Here is a 7,794-nt window from a genome sequence, read left to right as displayed (position 1 = left end):
GTAACTATTATTAGGAACAGCCAGGTGGTGAAATGGAAAGAGTGCTGGACTTGGAGCTAGGAAAACCTGAGTTCAAATCCTGCCTCAGACACTTAACATCTCTGTGATCCTGAGCTAACCTTCTCAACTTCTCAGACTCAGTTTCCTCATCTGCAAAATGGGGACAATTGTAGCATCTTCCAAGTATTTAAATTATAATAAATGTTATTTGATTTATAGATCAAATGAAATAGCATATGTAAAGTACTTTGCAAACCTTAAATCTCAACATAAACAGCTATTATAATTGAGCTATTAATGTCAGAGCTGAGTTAAACTTTGAATATGGATTGTCAGAAATGAAATAGAATGTAAGAAAACAGAAGGAAAGAGGCTTGGGAGAGATGCGGGCTTTAAGAGACTTCTAGGAAAGAGTGAGACTGGTCACTATCAACAGCATTTAATAAAGCACAGTGATAAGCCCTGGGGATACAAAGGAAGGCAGAAACAATCCCAGACCCCAAGGAGCTCACACTCTAATGGGGGGGGGGGGGGGAAGATAGATATCTATGTACATATAAGATATATACAGAATAGATAGAACAAAATTTGGGTAGTGGGGTGGGGGACCTGGAAAGGCCTCCTACAGAAAGTGACATTTGAGCTAAGTCTTGAAGGAAGCCAGGGGAATTTGGAATTAAGAGGTGAAAGTGAAGAAGGAAAACACTCCAGGTTTGGAGTTTGATTGATTTACTCAATCCAGTCACTTTACCCCACTTAAAGTGATAAGATGCCTAATCAATCCATTTCAATCACGATCCTTAAGACTAAATGTGAGAGGTCTTTGAAAGCCTTTTGAAGTCTGTTCCTAGTGGCTGGGAGATTTGATTCCATTGTCCCAATCCTACATAAAAGCATCTTGTTAGCTGGAACTGGGGAAGTTCAGGAATTGCAGAAAGGGTTGGCTTTCTAGTACATGCCAGAGGAAGAGCCACGTGGGTTGGGAAGGAAGGAGGCAAGGACTTGGCTTCTAATTTGTACAGATCTCTTTCCACCTTCCCTTTGACCAGAGGAGGACCTTGTGAGCTCCAAAAAGTCCAGATGATATTGGACCTCCCATCTTTGCAATGTCTTAGCAGCATTCCTGGATTTGCTGACAGCAGTGTCTGTATCAGGAGTCAGGAACAGAATGGACACAGATTCAGTATGCTTATGGGGAACTTCTTGTATCCCCCATGAATGGAAGAAAAGGTCTTCTAGCAACCAGGAGTTCTGTATTAGCCCTTTGCCACATATGCTCTTCAAACTTGAGCCCATTTTCCCTCTGGATTCTTTATATACTCATAGGAGAATGTGTCACACGCTTTTGGGGGATGTTTTGTACCAACTATTTTGCTGTACCATTTTAGTAAATACCCTTGTCTAAAAAGCTACTTAAGGCTGGCTGACTAAATGATTCTCAACTGCGAATTTTGGGGTGAAGCACCAAGCCTCCCTACTAATGGGAGTTTGTCAATGAAATTAGAAAACCACTCAGAATTAGACTAGAACCCTGCAGCATATAGCCTTGCTCCAGGACCTAAGATTAGTTTGTGAGAGCAGAAGTTGGGATAAGGATCCCCAGAGTTTTAATGGACTGTCCATGAAGAATGGAGTGCAGTGGGAGAAGAGCAGCAAGGAGCACAGTGTGGCTGGATTGGAAGTAAAGTGTAATAAGGATGAAAAGGTAGGAAAGGGCTAGGTTAAGAAGAGCTAGCTTTACATGCCACACACACACACACAAAAATTATATTTGATCTAGAAATAATGGGGAGCTATTGGAATTTATTGAATAGGAGGGAAACATAGTCAGACCTGGTTTTTTAGAAAACTAATTCTAGCAGGTAAACAGAGGAAAGATTTGAATGGGGAAAGATGTATGGCAGGGAGACCAATTAGCTGGCTATTGCAATAGTCCAAGAGAGTATCTGTGAATATATATTTATTAAGCACTTTCTAGGTTCAGGGCACTGTGCTAAGTAGTGGGGCTACAAAGAAAGGTCAAAACAAGAGCTCTGCCCTCAAGGAGCCCATAATCTAATGAGGGAGACAACATTCAAATAATTACATACTTATAAGATAATGCAGGGGAAATGGAAGGTAATCTCAGACAGAAGGTACTAGCAGTAGTGGGACCAGGAAAGGCTTCGTACCTTTTATCTGTCCTGAAGGAAGACCTAGAAGCCAGGAGGTAGATTCCAAGAGGTAGAGCAGGCAGTGAAAAAGGATGGAGGCTAGCGATAGAATCACATGAGAGCAACAGCCAGATGACCAGTGTTGCTGGACAACAGAGTATGAGAAGGGAAGTGAAATCTAAAAAAACTGTAAAAGTAGAAAGTTTAAGTTGCGATGGGTTTTAAAAGCCAAATAGAGGATTTTATATTTTGTCTTGGAGATGATAGAGAACCAATAGAGTTTATTGGGAGGGGGTGAAGGCACACTATGGTCAGAACAATGTCTTAGGAAGATCATTTTGGAAAATGAGTGAAAGATGGAAGGGAGTGGAGAAGCAGGGAGGCTTCAAAGGAAGGTTACAGCAATAATAAAAGCATGAGGTTATAAAGGACTGAATTAGAGTTGTGCTTATGAGTGGAATGGAGAGTGAATGGAGAAAAGGGGGAAAGTGAGTGTTTGAGGATTACACAGAAGTCGTGAGAATCTAAGTGACTAAGATGATAGTGCTGTTCTCAACAACAGCGGGAGAAGTTTCGAAGAAGAGGGTAGCCTGGGGGAAGAGTGAAGATAATGAGTCCAATCTTGAACACATTGAGTTTGAAATGCCCATGAGATAGCCAGTTTCAAATGCCCAAAAGGCTGTTTGTGATAAAGGACTGAAATTCAAGAGGAATGCAAGACTGGATAGACAAAATCTGGGAGTCATCTACATAGAGATGATAATTAAAGCCTTTGGGAGGTGATGAGATCTCCAAGTGAGATAGTATAGAGATAAAACTGGGCTGAGGACTAGGCCCTCAGGGACACCCATGGATAACCTGTGGGTGGCTGGAGCCAAACAGAGCTGGCTAGAGACAGAAGAGTCAGGGATCAAACAGAAATTTAATTTCAAAGTGAGGGAAACAGTTTGCAAGCAAAGACACATGTGCCAGAGCCCTGCCCCAGTGGGGGGACCTGCTTTGGTGTGGGAAGATCTCAAAACTTATACCAATGGCTGTGCAGTGAGCTGAATCCCTGCCAATGAGGGGTAACAGCAACAATGTGACAGGTTTGATTCATGGTAGGGCTTCACGACCAGAAATTCTGGGATTTTGCTGTGGCTGAGATCATCCAGAGGGTGAGCGCAAAGGATTGTTGTTATGCCAAGCTCAGGGCACAGCTTGCTTGCTGGGCCCTAGCTCTGGAAAACAGGATTTGTCTCCTAATATCTTAATACTACTGGATCCAGGGATGATGCTAGTATATCACAGAGAAGCTTAAAAGGTCCTCCTCAAGACAACCAAAGGGGAGGAGAACAAATACAGGCCAAAGTGCTCCCCCACCCCCACTCCAGCAATCCAGGAGGCTTAGATGGATTATTCTCTTCTCATTCTCAGTTCACTGAAATGTCTATCCCAAGTTCCAACTACCTCAATGCTTGTATACAGGCAAGCATCATTTCACTCCATCAAATGACTTTCGAAGACTTTTCTTTTTAATTTTTCCAATAAAAATAATTTTCCCAATAATTTTTATTGATTTCTCCTTCCACTACTCTGCTCCCCAGCAATTAAAAAATACATCAAAACTTATCTATATAATCCAATAAAACAAAGTTCCACATTAGATAAGTCTGAAAATGTATGTCTCTTTCTGGATTTTAAATTCATCACCTCTCTGTCAGGAGGTGAATGGCATGTTCCATCATCATTCTTTTGGGATTTGTGATTTATCATTGAATTGATCAGGGTTCTAAGTTCTTTCTTTTTAAAAAAAATTTTATATTTTATTTTGAACTTAAGGAATAAAACAAGCTAAATTCTTCAAAGTTGTTTTTCTTTAAAATATGAGAACCATATAAATAGTTCTCTTACTTCTGCTTATGTGGATCTGCATCTGCTCAAAAAGGTCTTCCCAGTTTCCTCTGAAATGATCCACTTCTTCATTTCTTATGACACGATAATATTCCACCACATTAATATACCATAATGTATTTAGTTATTCCCCAATAGGGTAGCACCTTAATTTCCAATTTTGTCTATGAAGTGCTATAAATATTTTTGTACATATGGATCCTTTTCCCTTTTCCTTGATTTCTTTGGGGTAAAGGCCTAGTAATAGCATAGCTGGGCCAAAAAGTGTGAACAGTTTGGTACCTGAATAGGCATATTTCCAAATTTGCTTTCCAGAATGGTTGAACAGTTCTATCAGTGGTGCTCTAGTGTACCTGTTCTCCGACAACTCCCCTCCATCATTTGTCATTTTCCTCTTTTGTCGTTTTTGCCAGTCTGATAGGTATGATGAGAAGGAACTTCAAAGTTATTTTAATTTTTATTTCCCTAATTATTAGTGATTTTAAACATTTTCCACATGATTGTTGATAGCTTGGGTTTCTTTTTTTTTAAACTTCCTGTTAATATCCTGTGACCATTTATGTCTATTAATGTCTTATAAATTTGAATCATTTCCTTGGAATGAAACCTTTATGAGAGAAACTTGTAAGGATTTCTCTCCCCATCCTGGGGCCCCAAGTTATTGGGTTTCCTTTTTAATTTTTACATTAGATTTGCTAGTGCAAAAACTTTATAATTTTATATAATCAATATTGTCCATTGTGTCTTGTATGATCCTCTTTATTATTTGTCTAATCATTGGTTCTTCCCTTATCCATAGATCTAAAAGGGAATTTCTTCCTTGCACCTGTAATCTGTTTATGCTGTGATTTTTAATATCTAAGTCATGAACCTATTTGGAGCTTATATTGGTATATGACATGAGGTGTTAGTCTAAAACTAATTTCTGCCAGATTGCTGTCCAGTTTTCTCAGAATTTTTTTTTAAATACTTGGTTCTTCCCTCAGTGTATGGAGTATATGAGTTTATCAAACACTATGCTACTCTGGGTTTTTTTCCCCTTTTTTATGCTATGTACCTTGTTTCTTCCACTGATAAATTCTCCACCACCACCACCACCACCACCATCTTTTTTAATAAGTACCAGTGCTTAGCATAGTATGTGGTGTGTAGCATACATAGTGTGTGCTTAATAAAGGCTAACTGATTACCAAATTGTTTATGATGACTGCTTTGTAGCACAGGTTGAGATATGGTACTGAGAGACTTCCTTCTTTAAAAAAAAATTATCACTATTGAAATTTTTGACCTTTTATCTCTTTATATGAATTTTGTTATTATTTTTTCTAGCTTTGGGAATATTCTTTTGAATTTTATTAGAATAGTATTGAATAAGTAATTTAGCAAATATTATCATTCTTATTATATTGGCTTGAACTATCCTTGAGTAATTAATGTTTTTCCAGTGATTTAGGTTTATTTTTGTTTCTCCAAAGAACGTTTTATAACTAGATTTATATAGTCCCTGGGTGAATCTTGGAAGACACACTCCCAAGTATTTTATAGCTTCTGTAGATGTTTTGAATGTGATTTCTCTTTCTACATTTTCTTGTCTGATTTTGTTAGTAATATATAAGAATGCTTATGATTTATGTGGATTTGTCTTTTTTAAACATTTTTTATTAATTTATTTTAATTTATCAACAATCACTTCCATAAGCTTTTGAGTTTTAAATTTTTCTTCCCCTCCCTCCCCAAGATGGCACACAATCTAATATGGGCTATACATATACATTCCTATTAAACATATTTTCACATTAGTGATGTCATAAGTAAGAATTAGAACTAATAGGAGGAACTACCAGAAAGAGAAAACAAAACACAACAGACAAAAAAAATAGCAAATAGTATGCTTTGATCTGCATTCAAACTCCACAGTTCTTTCTTTGGATGTGGATAGCGTTTTCCATCATGAGGCTTTTGGAATTGTCTTGGATCCTTGTACTGCTGAGAAGGGTTAAGTCTATCAAAGTCAGTCATCACTCAATGTGGCTGTTACTGTGTACAACACTCTCCTGGTTCTGCTCACTTCACTCAGCATCAAACCATACAAGTCTTTCTAGGTTTATCTGGAGTCTGCCTGTTCATCATTACTTATAGCACAATAGTATTCCATTACATTCATATGTCACATTCACAATTATGATTACTATCTGAGTCTTTCTCTCCGTCCTTTTTTCCCATTTATGCTTTTCTTTCTCCTTTCTCCTTTTCCCTCCTCACTGTTTTGCTTTTGACCACCTGCCTCCCTCAGTCCCACCTCCCTTCTATTAGCCCCCTCCCTTTTCTTTCCCCTTTTCCCTCCTACTGCCTATAGGGCATGTTAGATTTCTATGCCTAACTGATTATGTTATTCTCTTCTTGAGCCAAATCTGATGAGAGTAAGGTTCAAACAAAGCTCATCTCCCTCCCTTCTTTTCCTCTGCTGTAATAGGTTTTTGTTCCAATTTACCCTTGTCTGCCTCCTTCTTTCCTTTTCTCTCAGTATATTTTCTTAGTTAGATCAGATTAATTCACTTACTTGGATACATTTAACCTACTTGATTAGATTTTTTTCATCATTACATCAAAGTCAATTTATACCCACCCTCTTTATGTATACCCCTTTAACATGGTGTAATAACAATACAGTTCTCAAGAGTTACAAGTGTCATCTTCGCTTGCAGGGATGTAAACAGTTAGCCCTTATTAATAACTTTCTGTCCCATTTACCTTTTTATGTTTCTCTTGAGTCTTGTATTTGAAGATCAAATTTTTTGTTGAGCTCTGGTCTTTTTATCAGGAAAGTAGGGAAGTCCCCTGTTTCATTAAATACCCATCTCCTCCCCTGAAAAATCATGCTCTTTTGATCCTTTGTTGTAATCCAAGCTCCTTTGCCTTATGGAATATCATATTCCATGCCCTACGTCTTTTCCACGTCTTTTAATGTAGAAGCTGCGAGGTCCTGTTTAATCCTGACTGTGGTTCCATGATATTTAAATTGTTTTTTTCTGGCTGCTTGCAGTATTTTCTCTTTGACCTGGTAATTTTGGAATTTGGCTACTATATTCCTTGGTGTTTTCAATTTGGGATCTCTTTCAGGAGGTGATAGGTGGATTCTTTCTGTGGCTATTTTACCCTCTGGTTCTAGGACCTCAGGGCAGTTTTCCTTTATGATTTCCTGAAAGATACCATCTAGGCTCTTTTCTTCATCATGATTTTCAGGCAGACTAATAATTTTTAAATTGTCTCTCCTGGATCTATTTTCCAGGTCAGTTGTTTTACCAATGAGGTATTTTATGTTTTCATCTATTTTTTCATTCTTTTGTTTTTGTTTGACTGATTCTTGTTCTCTCATAGAGTCAGCGTCCACTTACTCAATTCTAATTTTTAACAAATTGTTTTCTTCTATTAGATTTTGTACCTCCTTCCCCAGTTGGCCAATTGTATTTTTTAGGGACTTGTTTTCTTCAGTGTACTTTTTTCCCAGTTGGCCAATGGTATTTTTTAAGGACTTGTTTTCTACAGTTAATTTTTGTCCTTCCTTTTCCAAGCTATTGACTCTCTCTTGCATACCTCTCATTTCTTTTCCCATTTTTTCTTCTACCTCTCTCATTTGACTTTTAAAATCCTTCTTGAGCTCTTCTAAGAAGGCTTTTTGGACTTCAGATCAGTTCATATTCCCTTTTGGGGTTCCAGAGGTAGGTCTGTTGACAATGTTGTCTTCTTC

This window comes from Vombatus ursinus, unplaced genomic scaffold (genome assembly GCF_900497805.2).
Source record: "Vombatus ursinus unplaced genomic scaffold, bare-nosed wombat genome assembly UNPS02009173.1, whole genome shotgun sequence".
Taxonomy (NCBI): Eukaryota; Metazoa; Chordata; class Mammalia; order Diprotodontia; family Vombatidae; genus Vombatus; species Vombatus ursinus.
This window is presented reverse-complemented; position numbering follows the sequence as displayed.